The 14,825-nt window shown below is 38.3% G+C and overlaps 1 pseudogene; it reads left to right on the top strand.

Annotated features, from left to right (window-relative positions):
* Positions 1–14,488, top strand: part of LOC142411963 (NAD(P) transhydrogenase, mitochondrial-like) — a 34,631-nt pseudogene extending 20,143 nt beyond the window's left edge.
* The last annotated feature ends 337 nt before the right edge of the window (positions 14,489–14,825 follow it).

Genomic DNA, 14,825 nt, shown 5'->3' with positions numbered 1-14,825 from the left:
GTTTCTCCTAATCCTTCTTTTACTCAAATGGTGACCAGATTTGTTCTTGCTTGGAACTGTGGTTATCACACTACCCAGGGAGCCACACCTGGCCTCCATTTGCCTCTCATACCAGAAATTGTATTTATTATTGCTAAGTGTACTGTCTGCTGCTTTCTTCTCTTGTATGCTTCATTATGACAGATTTGAGTTCAATTTCATTAGGAGGGACCTACAGGAAGTCAAAACAAGGTTAATGACTTACCCAAAGTGAATTACAAATGAGATTAGAATTTATGAGTTCCTGCCTCAAAACTTTTATTCCAGGCACTAAACAATGCTGTTTTCATCTTTACTTAGATCCATGATGCATATTCATGCACAGAAATTTTACTGGCAAACAAAGGATTATATAGTGATCATTGCTTGTAAATATAGGAATGCCAATATAAGCATTGGCTTTACGTTTATACCCATTGTCTCTACAGTAAATATACACATTTCTGTGAGTGATAAGATGGCCAGAGAAGAAAATGTTTAACAATTAATGGGAATAGTGAGAAGATGTGATGAGAAAACTTTGATGTCACCTCAGGTATGTGTATCTATGTCCTTTGCTTTTTCACCTGCATAGGACCAGCTTCTTTCTGCATGGTCTTGTCCCAAAAGGAAGATGTCTCCAGAAAAGGAGAATGTTTCTTCAGTTGATGAAACTACTAGGTTAAATTTTCCAAAGATCATTGATACACAAGTAGCTAGGTTACTTTGCTGAACTGAGATACTACATGCATTTGCCATGATATAGAAGTACAAAGCTGCATGTGGGAATTTACAATCTGAGCATACAACTCCTTACGTACAGTTTTGTGTGAGTAGTTTAATTGTTTTAGTAGTAGAAGTCAGTTGTCACTATTCAAGACCTTTGCTCTGAAAAAGCATTTTCTAGGATAATTGACTAATTTTTTCCATATAGCATACCTATCTCTGACATTCAGTATGTCTAATGTTAGGTTTCTATGTTACTAATAGGGTGTCAAAATCAATAACCTAATTTTTTAAAGTATTAAACTCCTAGGACAGCCCCTGAAAAGTCTTCATGCTCACCATTTCTGTGAAAGAGGTGAAAAATAATTATGGACTTCTGGTGCGATTGAGCACTCGGGTGTGGAAAACTTCAGATTAAAAAAGTATCCGTGTCAGCAACTTAGTGCCCAGAAGCAAACCTGTAACAAAAGTGTTTGCAGACGCGCACAATGGAGAGGGATAGATTGTTAAGATAGTTGATTCAAAGGGCTCATTGTAAATAGCCATGATCAAAACGTACTTTCATATTTTAGTTTGATCACACTTGCACTGAGACTACTCCTCCTCAAACAGGGTTTCCTGCTGGAAACCTCTCTTAGAATCATAGAACGGTTTGAGTTGGAAGGGATCTTTAAAGGTTATCTAGCCCACCCCCCCTGCAGTGAGCAGGGACATCTGCAACGAGATCAGGTTGCTCAGAGCCCTGTCCATCCTGACCTTGAAAGTTTCCAGGGATGGGGCATCCACCATCTCTCTGGGCAACCTGCGCCAGTGTTTCACCACCCTCATCATAAAAAATTTCTTCCTTATATCTAGTCTAAATCTGCCCTCTTTTAGTTTAAAACCATTACCCCTTGTCCTGTTGCAACAGGCCCTACTAAAAAGTTTGACCCCATCTTTCTTATAAGCCCCCTTTAAGTATTGAAAGTCTGCAATAAGGTCTCTCCGGAGCCTTCTCTTCTCCAGGCTGAACAACCCCAACTCTCTCAGCCTTTCCTCACAGGAGAGGTGTTCCATCCCTCTGATCATTTTTGTGGCCCTCCTCTGGACCTGCTCCAAGAGGTCCATGTCTTTCCTGTGCTGAGGGCTCCAGAGCTGGGCACAGCACTCCAGGGGGGGTCTCACCAGAGCAGAGGGGCAGAATCACCTCCCTTGACCTGCTGGCCATGCTTCTTTTTATGCAGCCCAGGATACAGTTGGCCTTTTGGGCTGCAAGGGCACATTGTTGGCTCACGTCCAGTTTTTCATCCACCAGCACCCACAACTCCTTCTCTGCAGGGCTGCTCTCTTCATCCCCCAGCCTGTATTGATACCAGGAGTTGCCCCAACCCCGGTGCTGGACCTTGTGCTGGGACATTTGTTTATCAGTTGTTTCAATCAGTGGGTTTGTCATGCTAATTAAAACCTCATAGTAATTTGTCTGTGGATGCAGATGTAGCAGATCTCGTAAGCTATCTAGCCAGTTTCTGAGTAGTAATCTGTGGTCAGCCAGTGATGTGATAAAGGTGAAGAAACACAATTCAATTTTTTCAGTGATTAAAGACAAGAAACTTCATGCTAGCGTTTTTCCGAAATATTCCCCAAAACCACGCATAGAGACAGTCTGCATTGATAGGAAAGACAGACATGTTTAGATTTTTTTTAGGAACTAGGAAACCTATGGAATAGATAGAGCTTACAACAGGATGATGGGTTCTCTCTAATGGAAGATGAAAAGCTATTGGCACTTATTAAAAAGATTATAGTGTAGTTTTAAAAACTTAAGACCACGAAAAGCAGATAAATTAGATAACATAATCTAGAATGAAGTTCTGTAACTCTCAAGGAAAAACAAAGGTAGAATTTGATAAAATTAATTTTAAAAAATAGCATAAACAGTCAACACACAGTCCCTTCTAAGTAGAAAATGAAAAAACTAAGCAAACATACCATATATAGTACCATGGCCATGCTCGAAGTTTAGGAAATAAGATGGATAAGGAAGGTCTGACATTGAGAGAGAAAAAGGAATCCATTCAAAAAGAGCACAAATAGTTAATAAAATTGAAAACGCTCCTACTAAAAGGAAAACACGGTAAAGTCCGACACCATATGGGAACTGAATTTGCAGCTGGAATAAGCTGCAGAATACAACATGATAGTTACACCAGTTTTAACATGAAGGGATGTGCAGAGAAAGAAAGCATACTCCCAGGACTTTTTACTTGCTAATTCTTACAGGTAAAATTTATATTTCTGAACAAGTGGTTTCCTAATTACACAGAATGCTGTATATGTTCAAATGACCTACTCCAGAACATGATTATCTCTGCCTTCTCCCTAAAGCAGTGTTTATAGGATAATATGGTATCTCTCTATGCCATTGGACATAACATTGAACAGGTTACTCAACATTAAGTTTTCTTCTGTTCAATAGTTAAGTAATCCAAAACTAGGAGGGTGGTCTTGGCTAGCAAAGCTAGTCATACGAGCAAGCAAAGAGCCTGATTCTGCCTGAAATACTAATGCTACAAGCAGTGAGGAACGAGGGGTATGTGCAGAATCAGGCCCTCCAGGAAAACTATTCACTTATATGGGCAAATATTTGCCATCCCTCTTCATTAGATCATGGAATCTGTTATCCCTGGGGCCAGGGAAACAATTTTATAGCCTTTTTGTTTTCTATTGTCCTTATTTGAACATATTCCTTTGACTGTGCTATGTTTCATTCAAGAGAAAACAGCTTTGCATTCCCAGTTCTATAATATTCAGTCAGTTACAAAGCAGAAACACATTCGTCAAAGAACTTAATTCATTTGCAGAAGTACCAATCTGTATCTAGTTTACAGTGTAAGTACATCAGGAGAGAGACCGTATTTACTTTTATTTATTTTTAATCCACTTCCAGGTGCATGTGTTGTTCAAAACTTATTAAAACTAAGCTATTTCTTATTAGAGGTAGAATCTAATTGGCAATTATCTTTACTAAAGACAGAGAAAGGAAGTATTTTGGGAAGAAAACAATCTGATAGTAATCAGACCTGAACTGGTTCTCTTACCTGCCCTTAAGGCTTCCTACATCCTAGAAAAGTGTTCAGCACTAAATCTGGAAGAAATGAAGTGTCAGATTTCATTAATTCTTTAAAGTTTTTTTAAACAATACCATCACTGGAGAGAAATCTGATGGATGTCCTGGAACTTATCAGAAGGTCACATGGCAGTCAATAAACATAGTAACAAAGCTTATTTTCCAAATGGTTGTTTCACAGTTAGTTTTACATTGGAACTCCATTCTTTGAAACGATATTGTATAACCATACTAGAATAGCTCATATGTGTATTAAAAGAATAAAGTAAAACATTTCCCTCTGCGCTGTAACACACAGAAGGAATGGATCAATAAAATCTTAAAAGTAATAAATGCCTCAAAGACTGAGAGAGCTCAGACTGAACTAGAAGCAGTAGCAGATATTTTCAATTTATATTCTGCATACAAATAAAGGACACTCTAATTCTTACACTTAGATTTTGACCTGATTCATTGTGAGGACCAGGTTAGTAATTAGATAAACACTGGATCAAAATTATATGCTGCATTGTTGCTTCTTAAAGATAAGGTATGAAATCACTGAAGCTGATATTTTTTTCCAGTTGTCTTACAAATGAGTACTTGAGATGTGTTCTGGAAAGTTTGTTATGTTGCCTCTTGTTATGTTGCATCTTTTCCACAGGCCATAGTACAAGCCACATCAATACAGTCATACAGCTATTCTGTTTAACGCCAAATCTCCTCAGGATACACTATCTGTAAACTTGCTCCATCTCAGCATTGTTAATATCCTTATATGACAGTTTCCCTTCTGTCAGTCTTAAGACTTTGGACTCAGACTTCTGAAAAGCCCATACATATTTCTTGAAGATATCAGCCAACACGTGGGCTTTGGCCTTTCTGAATGTTCTAAGAATGTTGTCGAATGGCTATATTTGTCTGTTAGTTATGATTTGAGCATCATGGATTTTTCTGACTATATTATTTTGGATCATACTTTCAACTTTAACCTGCATCACTCATTCAGTGATGCAGGTTAAAAGACAATTTATTATTTAAAATTAAGTCACCATGTGCTCTTTAAATATCAGAAGGAAGACTACGTGTTTACTAAATGAGGTCATGGAGGAATTTCAGAGCATTTTTTATATCAAAACATCTAAAATAAAAATATAAGAGAATCAGAACTTTATATTTAGCTTGATAAAATACACTACTTTAACCCATAAAGAATATAATGGCTAAAACAGTTTTAAATTTGTCCAGTGGAGGGCAAATCTAGTAAAGGTGTAATATCTTTCAGCTTGAACTAACGCAATAAGTATTTTTCTCTTGGGACAGAGTATTAAGAAATAAGCCTGAAAACAATAAAGGATAAGGCAGTAATTGAGGCACTGTAGACTAACATTAGAAAACAATACGTCAGTGTTGATGATAATTGAAAACATGTACTCAAATATATGTCAATGGATCTTGAAACTGAGTTGTGGGGATGCTAATTAGTTTCATGGTTGCTTGGTGGGTTGGTGTCATAAAGAAATAGGGAAACCAGAAAATGTGAAGGGAGGAATGTGCAGAAGTCTTATAATCAGAAATAGATATTCACTTGCATTAATAAACAAAGAAATCTTTCTCATCTTTAAAGATAAACTATTGGTTCTCAGTCCTCTTGGGGATTTTACAAGCCTTTCAATGCCTATATATTCCTTTACAAAGAGTAAAGCTTGAAGTACAGCAATGCTACATGTTCATTTTTTTCTTTGTTTTTCAGATGATGTATTTCAGCTCGGTTGTGTGCTGTGTAGGAGTGCTGGCAGGGTTGTCTAGTCAGCACACTTCTGGATTTGGCAATGCCCTTGGTATGACTGGGGTGTCAGAGATTTAGGAGCAAGCAGAAGTAGGAGCACCAAAATCCTCACCAGAAGTGCATGCACAGATGTCTATAGGCATGGCTCTGAGTGGTACAAGGGGTATTTTTACTTCTATACGGTATATGTACTCAATTCACAGCATCCTTGTTAAGTGTTATTGATTAATTTACTATTCTTTGAGAGGATAGGAATATATATTATGAAAGTATATGAATTCCTAAAGGTGGCACTCTTAACTAAGGGGGGGTATAAGTTGGGGTGAAAGATCTTAGCTGCTGATAAAAAGCTTAAGTTTTGTTGAAGTCGAATGTTGTTCTGAAATGAAAAAATTGATGTTTCAAAAAGCACTGAAATCATTAGATATTTTCGGAACTTTCCTTTTATTTTCTCAACTGAAACAATTTTCTTGTTATGAATCTACCAACTGCCGCAGTTGATCTAAATTAGAATTTATTAATTTGTGGGAACAGAAATATTTGAAAAATGTAATTTAGTTTTAATGCTGATTCTCTAAGGAGGATTTTGTATCTGATAGTATGGAGGCCAATAGAAATTCTCAAAGGTTGAGGTTGAAACTTGGTAAGAGAGAAGAGGGGAAGGTACTGCTTCTTTGCCAGTTTGTCACTTAGATTGTGGCAGTCTTCTAATGCGTTCAGAGGCATTTGGCCTGCCTTGATTCTCTGTAGGCAAAATGTGTTTGGAAACTCTGGCGGGTGCATTCACACAACTCTCTCCCATACGTAAGACACAGTGGCTTCAAAAGAGCTGTTCTGGCTCTGTTTCTTACAAGCTGTCATCCCAAAATGTTCTAGCAATGTATTTTTGGAAAGGACTTAAATTAGGTTAAAATTTCCTATAACTATTATATTTCTATTTCATTGTACGAAAAGGAAAACAACATTAAGAAGTAAACAGTCCTTTCTTGCTCAATGGTCTGTTTATGCTTTGAGTATGAAACACAATGTAATATTTTATTTTGGATCTAAATCATTTAATTTTGCAGGTCTTGCCATTGCAAAAGGAATTGAAATCTCTGCCCTTCCTCAGCTTGTAGCTGCATTTCACAGTCTGGTTAGTTTGGCAGCAGCAGCTCTTACACGTATTGCCGAGTACGTGATTGAATACCCACACCTTAATGTTCACCCTTCTGCCGAGGTTCTCAAAATTATGGCATATTTGGGCACTATATTGGAGTGTAGCTTTCAGTGTGTCTTTAGTGGCTTATGGAAAACTGCTGGGTACTCTTTACTTTAGCCTCTCATATGAAATTTAGGATAAAGTTCACTGGAGGCCCTTTTTTGTTTTCCTCAAAATACAGTTGAATCCTAGGAGGAGTTGGGGGCTAATTCTCTTGGCTTTGCGAGGGGAGGGAAGTAGTCTTATACAACTTAGCTTTACAAATTTGGTAGGACTGGAACACAAGGAAGAAGAGGTTAGAGACTTTGGCTTTTGTGTTGATTAGGAGAGATGTTGATGTTGGTCTCAAGGATTTCTTTTGCTGGATTTGCTAGAGAGTGTTTGTTTAACTAAGATTAGACTTAGAATCTAAGATTCCTACGAATTCTTAGATTCCACAGAGCATTACTCCTAAGATTCTGATGTGAACAACTAGTGGCTACAGGAATTGTAGTAAGATCTTTTAGGTCCCTATGTATCAATTATTTCCTACTGCGATGATATACAGCCATTGAGGCTTTGTATTCTGAACAATTACTGTGTCCTATTTGCTACTACAAAGCAATCGTATATCAAACTGCTTTTGTTTTCCCATAATTAACAAGGCTGAAATAGAAGGAGTCACGGAGTATGAGAGGAGCTGGAGTACTTCCATTTCTGAGAATTCCTTCCAAAAAAATTCCCAAGTTTTTGTCTTGTATCTGCAATAGGTGGATCTTTCTTCCAGCTAAACTAACTTCCAGGGAGACCAATGTCTTTGGTATTTTTATTCTGTATCTCTAGCCTGTCTTAATTTCTAGTGCTTTAGCATTAAAAATATTTTAGTGCTAAAGTCAATACAGCGTTAGAGCAGCACGCTTGCTTCCAGGTTTGCTGAACTCGGCACCATTTCTACTTGGGCACCACTAGTTGAATGCTGGCTTGCTGACAGCATCCATGGCTAGTATGATAATTTTTACATTGCATCCAAGCTGCACTCCTGGATTAGTGTGCAGTCTTGGTGCCACGGGGCTCTCCTCAATTATGCTAATAGTATCAAGAGAGCAATTCTTGAACCTCTTCACTGCAAATAAACGTGAGGTTTTTGCACGCACATCCAGCACTTGCTGAATGCTAGCCACAATGCAGTCTTGCATGTTAGCTGAAAAATTTGGCATAAATTATGAGGAATCAACAAAGCACTCTGCAGAATGTTTATTTAGCTCTATAGAAATTCCGTAACAAGTCTGCAAGACCCTGCAGGATCCCACAAACCACACTGCAGAGATCCAAAACTTTTTAGCCAGCAGCAGTGCTGTAAAATAAGCTGTGGATGTTTATCTAGTCAGATGTATATGTAATCCTAGCCATTGCTGTAACTGTGGACTAGTTTTGGAAAGAAATAAGAGAGTAAGGGTCTTGTCCTGCAAAATAACAAATTATTTCAGCTCCTATTATGCCTGTATAATCTTTCAGCAAAAATTCTAAAGGTGTATCTGCTTACATGACTAAACCCAATAATGATCATAGGTAACAAGCTTCTGCTAACTGGGTGCTTGAATGAACTTTTATTTGCTTTTGTTTCACTTATTTAATATTTTAGGCATTATATCATTTCTTGAAATATGAATTTTATTTTTCTTTCCCTTATGTGGTGTTTACTAAATTGCAGGGACTGACACTGACAGCTGTAGGTGGAACAGATAATGCCTTTTACTAAAATACCAAACAGTTACTCTGGCTGAGCCTTGTGTGTAGAAGGATTTCTTCTTGACCTGAGTCTTGACAGTTGTGGGTACCTTGATTGGTTCCTCTGGATGGAGCTATCCTGTCATGCATTGTGTGTGTGGTAAGGAAATGCCACTAGTTGGTCCCCTTTTCTCTGTGAAATAAGACTAGGGCATCTACTTTGGAAACTTTTAGAAATAAGATGTTGCAGGAGATTGGATGACTGGACTGGCTGCCTGACAGAATTTTGCTCATAACGGTAGTAAATAATGAAGTTATGACAACTGGATAGATGTCTGGTGGGTTTTCTAGAATTAGGATTTGGCAAATGAACTCCTTACATGCCAAGGACAGCAAAGAAATCAGAATATGTCTGGGTTGCATGATGCGGAGCTGTGTAGAAATATCCATCCCACTCAAGGATTGCAAGCAGTATATATGTGCCCTCTCCTAGCAGAGGGCATTTTTACCCTGCTTTCTAGTAGCTCCTTTACCCATAGCTCAAGCACTTCCACGTGGCACTTCACTGAACAGTGTAAGCACGCTAACGATTCATATTCCTGCTGGGCACAGGCATGGTGGACTGGGCATTGACTGGCACTCGTGTGTCAGCATGGAGATTAAACTACTGGCCTTGAGAGAGCTGATTCCTTCAGATCAGAGTGGTGGTCTTATACCATAAGAGACCTTGCATAGCTTTGCCCAAGTTCTAGCCATTCTGTGTGTAAACAGTTCCTAGTACACTAAATCTGGCAATTGAACTTTAGAAACAACTAGGAAAAGCAATAACAGCAATGTGATTTACTCATAAAACCAACAATGTAAGTTAATATTCTATAAAATGCTGAATGGCCTTCACTGAAGGATCTCACCCAGCAACTGACTTTGAGGAAATGGAAAATGTGCTGTTTCATAACAAGCAAGAGGGGAGATGTTATTTAAACAAAGAACATCTTTGTTTTGCTAGGGAAAAATGTTAAGGTAGTTTAGGGAGGAGAAGAAAAATTGTTTAAAAATGGCTGAAAAACAAGGTTTCTCAAAGGCGTATCTGAAAATCTGTTTGAAATGTGTGATTTTTTTATGCCACGTGGGATGCTGAAGCTTTCAAAAAAAAAAAAAAAAAAGGCAATGCAATACTGAACTGTTGAACCATTGCTGTATCAGCTTCACAGCTTGTTAAAGTAAACTTTAATGAGCTGAAGAATAATGCAGTCTGCCTTCCCAAACAAACTATGTGGGAATTTAGAGCAAATGAACTATTTATTTTGGGATTCCTTTAATGGACTTGGAACTGTTGTTTTTACCAATATGCTCATTTAATACGTTCACATTTAGGCCATGGTCGGATCTTTGCCAAATGTCATTTTTGGGTGGATATGGCACAGCATCTACAGCAGGAAGGAAACCTATGGAAATTGTTGAAACTTACACTGAAGCTGGATTAGACCAAGCTATTGAAATGATAAAGGAGTCTAATTCTATCATTACCCCGGGTGAGAGTTCAGATATTTGTTCAATTACTCAACAGTAGGCTTTTCAAGCTACCTCGGGTCTTGCATAACTTTTTGTGTATTTCACTGTTCGCTGTCACTTTAATTATGTCAAACTCTTGCTTCCACTTCCTTTGAATCTATCCAATTCATGCTTGTTATCCAAATACAAAATTGTGAAATACCTCTTCTCTCCTTATATGCCACCTGTGTCTCATCTGATGTTAGCAGTCATTCCTCCCTGGGCTTTGCCCATAAATACGGACCTCTACAATCATTAGCCAACTTCATGCCTAATCATCTCTGTTCCTACCTATATGCTATGCTTCCCCAGAAGCTGGAGTGTTCTGAGCTTTCCAAGAGAGTACCATCTTTCTTTACCTTGAAATCTGTTTTGAAAGCCTAAGCCTGCCAAATCATTTACTTGCAGACTACCTGAGTGCACACTATTAAAGCATTGCTCAGCTTCACCTTGACAAGTCTACTCTTCTGTCTTTGATGCTAACTTTTATCCTTGATTTTAAGTGTTTCAGGGCACAGATTTTGCTTTCTTGTCTGCTGCAGACTAGTGCTAAGTATTAACTGTTATTTTAGTGGTGTACAAATATGCAAGAGACTTGAAAATTTACATTATAGACATTAAAAATACCGTATAAGCTAAGAAGGGAGTTATAACAAATGTTTGGTCACAAACTACAAGCCTGTATTTCTTCTTTCCGATGTTTTCAGTGAAACCTTTTGTTCAGATGTATTCAGAAAGTACAACATTTTTGGGACTTGGTGCCTACTTGTCACCAGTAAACCCATTTAATACAGTGTCCTGGATGTATGTGACATTAGCGAAAGCTGAAGGCTTCCTGAAGTAGTGAATTACAACCATAATTAATGTTATAGTTCTAATGAAAAACGTTGGTTAACTAGAAGTATCACACTTGATAATACAGCATACATCTTGGCAGTACTACAGTCCTCATCCTTTTGTAATGATACAGCATAGGGCAAAAGACTTCATCAAGGCCCTAGATCTAAGACTACACTAATCTTAATTTCATCAGGTTTACGCCATTTGTCATATCCTGGAATTTTGAGGTTTTACTATTGATGTATATTCCAGCTACGATGTAAGTCAGACCTGCTCTTTATGATTAGACCTTAATGAACGGTGCCTCACTTTACATCTGTGAACTCTGCTGGGAGTTTTTCTCATCTTAAAAAATAATGAAGGCCTCTGGCGTAGAACTGGGGATAGTGGAAATACAAAGAATTTGGGCACAAAACTTAAATGGATTTTTTTTTTAACCTTTGAATGGTACTGGTTTATAGCAAAGAAATATGACATGAAGTTACTGAAGTTACTTCACTGAGCCTCCCTCTTTGTGTTAATTCTCATAAAATAAAAAAAAATCTCTTGCTTTTCCTAAAAATGGGTAACCAGGCACTGCCAAGATTTATGCAGGGTAATCAGCTATTCAGTCTGAGATTTCTCCAAGAATGGCAAGCTTTGGCCAACATTCATTTTCAATTTGCAATGCTAACAAAAAAGTTTGTGTCATGATATTTTAGGAGACTTTAATTTCTGTAGGATGACTATACATGGAAAATATTAACGGAGATCAGGAAACATTCAGTTTTCACACATCTCATCTACAGGACAGCATAGCCACTGAGTTGAAATGTGCCAGCTAATCATTCTTCTTTCATTATAAAAAATCGCAAAAAGTTATAGTATTTTATGAATGCATGTAAGCAAAAGACTATGGTTGCAAATATGTAGGAGAAAATCCTTAAATGACACAGCTTTTATGCACCGGGTTGCCTGAAGCTATTGAGCACTTGCTATGTAGCTGGCTCATCTGCTTTGCACCGCTGCCGAAACCTGAGGTGAGGCCTAGGTCTTCTCTCCTCTAAGCTACAGGCGTTAGAAGCACTGCATATACCTACAGTTGTAATCAAGCAGACTTCTCCAGCTGACCCAAGAATACAGTTGGCTTCTTTCAGATGCAGCTGCATGCAGCCCTTAGCCAAATGGATGGGTCATCATGATGAGGGGCCTCTGAAAGGAGAGGGATGTGGAAAAAAAGGAAGAGAACTGCCAAAGTGCCTCCTCCAGTAAAGCAGGCTGCTGTAGAGAGTAATGTTAAGTGCTGTTGTTTTTGTATAATCACATTAAAAAATCCAACAGAAAACACTCAAAGTCCTAGAAATTTGTTATTAGTCAAGATGTTTATATACTTGTCCCCTGAAGATTAAAGAAATTATTTTTAAAAGGGTCAGAGGCTTTATTTGCAATAAAATAGTGAATTCCAAATAGAACGCTGCAGTGTTAAAAACACACACACACAAAATCAATGTTCAGGGTGTTAATGATTTGTGGTTTTAATTTTCACTCACTTAATTGTCTCTTTTGGATTTTTTTTTTCTGTATAAGTCCTAAGTTTGTGAGGATGGCAAATCTTTCTTAATATATCCCACACTGCATAAGTAAAGAAGGCCACAACAGCTGGGATCATATCTCTGGAGATGCATATGATCTGTAGCATCAGGAAGAAAGGCAAAAATGGCTCTGTACTGCCTCTGGGCCTTCCCCCTCCTTCTGAGGCTGCCAACTATGAAACCAGAGACTACGTAGGCCACTAATGACAGGTGGGGATCTGGTAATTTCAACAGCACCTTTTCAGATCTTTGTATCACCTTGCACTGGCCGTATTTCCTTCACATAAGAATTCTTCACTGCTTTATCTGTTTTAGAGCTGCTTTGCATCACTGGACCCAGCTTAATCAATGGGAGTCAAAATATATGATTTTGTTCCAAGCAAATATGCAGGCGATAGCTCATAAAGGAAGGTTTACAAGCTAAATTTAGTACCATGGAATATTGAATTTACTGCCTCTGAGAAGATTCCATGTCAAGTCTTTTCAGCTGACAATCTTAAAATGTTTCTGTCTCACTGTCCATCCTAGAAATTCAGTCTGGAAAGGCAAGATGATGCATCTACTTTTCATAAACGTCTGAAATAGGGGTAGCTTCATTGCTGTAAGTGAGGCTGATCTGCTTGCATTGTTGTATCTGATGTTGTAAGTTTGTCGACATTGTATTTGCATGCATGACCTTAGAACCTGCAGGAACTTAGAAACAGCAGGGAAAACAGACACTTCTGTATTAGACTGCTTTTATTCCTCTCTTTGCTCAAAGTAGGCCTATGGTTGTCTTACACCTGGAGGCTGTTCTCCATGTAACAGTACACTAAATTCCTTTGGCTCTTGCATCTCAGTCACTTGGAGGGCTGTTGCAGAAGATATAAGAACGGTGCAGCCAGAACATCCTTGCCTTCTCTGGTTGCCAGGCTCCTGGGAGGCATAGCCAGCCCTGTGGTTAAAAAGGTTAAGAGGAATGGAAGCTGGAACATGATGCTGATTTTAATAGGGACTCTAGGAGACTGAACAGATGTACAGACCATTAAGCATCACTTTACTGGGCAAACTGTGAATAACTTAAAAAAAAAAAAAAAAAGAATTGGTAGGCACATGGGTAAGTAACTTTGGCAGAGGAATCACTGCTGCTTTTGCAGATGTCACATTTCACAAACCCATTAAGAGTTCCTTGAAGGATTCAATAAGCATGAGGATAAGGGCGATGTAGTTGATACTGCTGGTGCTACAGCTCTAAGCTATGCCCCATTTCTTTACCAGTAGAGTTACTCTAGAAATACACCATTCATGAGCCCTGTGGCTAGTGGTTTTAGGAGTTATTAGCAATTTTTAGAGCTGTGTTCTACCATCTTAACCCAAGCTGTGGAATCTCCTGGACTACTAAAATGTTAATTCCTGGACCTACAATGGATTGTGTAAATGGAGTGCTTCCTGCACGCAGAGCCATGGAACTGAGGAACTGAACAGAAAAGAGACTGTAGATTTGGACCTTAAGTGAGTAGTGTTGAAATAAACTCCACAGTATAACATAATGGACGTCATCTTCAGATTCCACATATGCGCTCTATTTAGCAACCTCGTAAGGGCCTTGCATAAGACTGCCTCTTAAATCTTAAGAGTATTTATTTTCATGATATCTTACACAGAGAATGCACAACATTTTTTAACAGTTTTCATTAGCACATGTAACTGCCAAGATTCGATTCTAGGTTTGAACACCAACAGATGGACTTAATTTTTTCATTCAGATGAAACAACAAACTGTCATCATTTATTGTATACTTGATTAATGTGCTTTGCTGTTGTCTTGATAACTCGAAGCAGTGGCTTTTCCTTTCATAATAACACATTTTGTAATATATTTCCTTTTTGTCTCAGATACAGACTTGGCTCTGGTCATTGGTGCAAATGACATAGTAAACTCAGCAGCACAGGAAGATCCCAATTCTATTATCACTGGTATGCCAACACTGGAACTCTGGAAAGCAAAAAAAAGGTACTAAAAACCAATGACAGAGTTCAGTACAGTGTTAGTTATGGTATAGTAATTTCTCACAAGAAAAGTGCCAACATAGAGATAAACAAGAAATGTCTTTTCTAAATTGACGCCTCACAAGATGAATATACATAAGCACATGTTTAACTGAAAATGGCCACCACCTATACAGACAGGGCAGAACTTTGCAGGGGCCTAGAAAAAGAGATCCTGGCCATTTCCATAGGGCCATCCATATGTTGGAACAGCTACAGTACTGCACGTTACCTTGCTTGCTTGAATCTACTGTGTTAGTTTTCATGGACTTCAAAAGATTGACGATTTCTTGTTTCTTACCCCATTAC

The sequence above is a fragment of the Mycteria americana genome, chromosome 6 (genome assembly GCF_035582795.1).
Source record: "Mycteria americana isolate JAX WOST 10 ecotype Jacksonville Zoo and Gardens chromosome 6, USCA_MyAme_1.0, whole genome shotgun sequence".
NCBI classification, from domain to species: domain Eukaryota; kingdom Metazoa; phylum Chordata; class Aves; order Ciconiiformes; family Ciconiidae; genus Mycteria; species Mycteria americana.
The sequence above is the reverse complement of the archived record's forward strand: the minus strand, read 5'-3'. Positions and strand labels throughout refer to the sequence as shown.